The sequence below is a fragment of the Nelumbo lutea genome, chromosome 1 (genome assembly GCF_056320005.1).
Source record: "Nelumbo lutea isolate HS-2025 chromosome 1, American lotus-T2T, whole genome shotgun sequence".
Lineage (NCBI taxonomy): Eukaryota > Viridiplantae > Streptophyta > Magnoliopsida > Proteales > Nelumbonaceae > Nelumbo > Nelumbo lutea.
In genome coordinates, this window is record NC_142684.1 from 43192209 (window position 1) to 43196626 (window position 4418).

The window sequence follows — 4418 nt, forward strand, 5'->3', positions numbered from 1 at the left end:
TGAACTACTGAAGAAAGGAAAACACTGAATTAAATTATGTGGGCCCAAACACAACTAAAAAAACATGCATGTTGCTCATGTTTCTGCTGATTATGTCGGTGGATTTAATTTGGATGGTTTCAAGTCGCTGTTGATGTTAGCTATTTGATAAATTTTAGGGCTTCATGTTTGACTATCATCATCTTGGAACCTAGAAAAATCAGGTATAAGTTTTGTTATGTTAGTTATACAACTTTTCTTTAATTGAAGACATCTTTTGTGCTATTTCATTTGAAAAAGTTTATCACAAAGACCAACTAATTGGGAAGGTTAAAAAACTAGAACAAAAATAGTTTACTGTATATTCATGTTAGTATGGGCTTTCTTTTCCTATTGACTGATTATAGTTGAAAAATCCAACTAATAATTTGATAGGATAAAGAATTTGGTAACTTAGATTGATGTGTGTTATCAATATGTGTGTCCTTAGTAGTGGGTTTCATTCCCTCCACTTTCTATTTTCCTCTTATTTTCTATCAATCCAAATATAGCCTTAAGTATGACCACCTAACTATGAAGAAAAATAGAAAAAATGTAAGACCACTAAGAGAAAGATCCCATTCTTCCTCTCAAGCAAAGCTTTTCCCTTTCATCCACATATTATAGTTGCTACAACCATACATAAGAGTAAGGAAAGAATGATTGATTTTATGGAAATATGTGAAAAAGTAGAGAAAAAGATGTCTTCTTGGCAGTGTAAATTCTTATCAGTAGGGGAAGGATTATGCTCCTTAAACATGTCTTATTAACTTTGCAACTCCATCTGATGTTGGCTTTTGAACTTCCAAAAAATATATTACACAATCTGGAGAAAAAAATGCAGAATTTTTTTTTTATGGAGTGCTAGTAATGATGCTAAACACAATTGGGTGAGTTGGGACAAGGTCTGTAGCCCAATAGAACAAGGTGGGCTCGACTTAGGAAATTGAGGGATCTCAATAAAGTGTTCAGAACTCAGGCCCTTTGGCATGCTTTAACAAGGAATAGGAGTTGGCAGGACTACTTCGAGGGAGGTTCTTGAATAACAAACATTAACAGGTTTATTGATTACTCTAAGGGATCCTCTGCATGGAAAACTAACTGTAGATTTATGGACTTTGTTGTGGACCACTCTATCTACATAATTTGATCTAGTAACTTATCCTTTTGGTATGACAAATGGTGCCACAGGGAACCTCTCTACTTATTTAGCTCTAAAGAGGTGTGGATCCCTAGATCTTTGTCAACATGATCCTGAACAAGACTGGTACTTGGAATTGGTCTTGACTTGACGTCCCCTTAAGCGATGAAGCAAAAATACTAGTCTTATCCAATAGTGGTACACTCTCTCATGGGGATGATAAATGGATCTGGATGCCTTCAAATTCTGGTACTTTCTCTTGCAAATAGGCATTTGAATTGGTAAGTGTACATGGAGTCTCTTCCCCTTGGACTAGGCAAGTATGGTCAAGTAGTATACCTAAGAAAATTTCTTTATTTTCTTGGAGGCTTCTCTGTGAAGATATACCCACTGATGGCAGCATACAAAAGTTGGGTATATACCATTCTTCATGTTGTGTATGTTGCAGCCAACATGCCACAGAAACTACAGATCATTCACTCGTGGATGGTGTATCGGCTAGGAAGATTTGATCATTTTCTCCAACCTACTAGATATCCCATTGATTAACTACCAGATGATCAAATCCAGAATTTTATTGTGGCTTTCACATGGTGGTTCTAACTCGCAAATGCACCAAGTAATCAGCACAACCCCCCCCCCCTTCCTGGTTGTTTGGGAGTTATGGAAAGAAAGATGCAGAAGAAAAATGGAAGGAAGTTTTCAGCCCTGGAAGTCCATTATTTGTAAAATTCTCTCTTGGTTACAGGAACTCCAGTGGTGCCAACCCCCTTCAAAACGCCTATGGGTTGGTAGGCTCTCATTAGAGGCACTTTGCATCAGGATTCTTCAAGGTCAAACCAAAAAGTTCAGACTAGTAATGTGAGTTCCCTCGAAGGCTAATGCGATTAAAATCAATGTAGATGGGGCTTCAAGAGGTAATCCAGGTCCAAGTGCAGCAAGTGGCGTATTTCGAGATGAATATGGTAAGTTTATTTTGAGTTTGCGAGTTTCCTTGGTATAACAAAGAATATGGTTATGGAACTGAAGGCAATGGAGAAGGTGACCCAATTAGCTAAGCCAATGAACCTCCTTAATGTGATCATAGAGATGACTCTAAAGTGGTAGTTGATATGCTTAATCTAAAATGCAATGTCCCTTGGCGTGTTCACTATTTGTTTAATGGGATTCTTAATGAGATGACAAACATGTACATTTAGGTTGTTCACATTCTTAGGGAAGGAAACTCAGTAGCGGATGCCTTAACTAATTTTGCTTGTGATCGAATGAATAGTTTCATTTTTCAATTGTAAGGTTAAACTTCTAGCAACTTGTAGACTTTTCCTTTCTAGTGATTGCATTTATATTCCACATTTTCACTTCAATTGATAAAGCTAAGAGGTAGACAGTTCTATGAGCCACCCCTTGCATTGTTTACATTTTTAGGGTAAGGCATTGAGTCCCCCCTTTTTCTATTGATTAATAAATTCTAGGTGGTCTCCCCTCCACCGGAAGTAAAGTGGGGTTAGTAAAACAAACAAAAGAAAAGAAAAGAAAAAAAATGGATCTATCTGTCCTAGAGCTCACAACCTCCTTTATTGTATAGACACATTTTAGCTTGGGTTTGATGAAAAATATAATTGTCAGTGCAGCTATTTTCCAAGAGCCTAAAAGGAGCCTCTTTGGATTGGTATACCCAATTCAAGCTAGACACCTGAAAGACATTGAGCAAATTGGCATAACAATTTATCAAGAGCTTTAACTTCTTGTTATGGGCCCGGGCGTAGGATCTTGTCACAGGTCGGTTCACGGGGAGAACCTCTAGTTCCCCTTGCCCCTCCCTTTGCGTGCTGACCCTATCGTGGCAACCTAAGGGGTGATTTGTCCAAGAAATCACCAACTCTCCTTACTCTCTTCTTGACTAAATATCCGATGCTTTTATTCACTAATTGTGGCTCCTTAAATAGGAGATTACAAGAGTCCTATTCTTAAGGAGACTCCTTGCTGAATAGGGAGACCTTCAACTCTATCTTGATAAGATAAGACAGATAAGATAAGATAAGTCTCTCTTAATCCTAATCTAATAAGATAAGACAATCTCTCTTAATCCTAATCTAATAAGATAAGTCTCTCTTAATCATAATCTAATAAGATAAGATAATCTAATCTACTAACTTAATAAGATAAGAATAACAAGATAGTCTAATCTAATATGCTGAATGGATAAGACTGTTGTTGCCGAATTGGATAGGATGAAAACACCGGACCATTGCTGTTGCTGCTCCCAATAGCGTCCACATCATTACTCCCCTCTTGGACTACGAGCTTGTCCTTAAGCTCGAATTCAGGATGGGTGTTGGGAAACACCGTCAAAGGAATCCTAGATAGGCGAAATGACTTTGCCCACTTGGATCTGGTTCCAATGAAGAGGGTTCGTCCTCATCTTCCTCTTGTTTCGCCAGGAGGCAGAAAAGTCTCTTGCACTTGTGCCTTGCTGAGTAAAGTTCATCACAATTAAAACATTGTCCCCTCGCCCTACGTTTCGCCATCTTAGCCCTAGACAAGTGCCTAATAGGGAGTGCAACGACGCTGCTCCCCACATTGGATGCTGATATGGAATTGTTTCTTGTCTGTGGCTTCCATTCTTGGCTGACTATGGAATATGGAGCCATTCCGAGTGGTTCCAGGGATGCCCATGCTGATGGAGGCCGCCCCATACTGAAGGTTTCGTGGCTGAGTTGTAGTTTGTGTTCGAAGGTGCGAGCTATATTCATGGTTGTAACCAGGTTGGAGAGATCCTGCATTTCCACATCCACCCGCAGGGGTTCTGCTAACCCAGTGGTGAACATGTCTACATGCAGGTCCGGTCACACTGAAGATGCCCTCGCGAGGAGGGTCTAGAACTGGCGTTGGTATTCTGCCACCATGCTGGTCTGTTTAAGGTTAATTAGCTCGCCTAAGGGGTTGCTTGTCAGTGGGGGCCCAAACCTAAGAAGACGGTAGGACTTGAACTGTGTCCAACTGAGCCCAGGTTCTTCCTATTCTAATCGATAGAACCAGAGTTGTGCTTCCTCTGTTAAGTGAAAGACGGCTAGGCTTACCTTATCCTAGTCGTTTGTCCATTGATTTCGAAAAAACTACTCACACCGGTACAGCCAGCCAAAGGGATCTCCGTTGCCATTGTACGACGGGAATTCTAACCTGCTGTACTTGGGGATGACTGCGGCCCCCTGGTTGCCAAACTGCTGTTCGCCAGAAGACTCCAACAGATCTAGTCGAC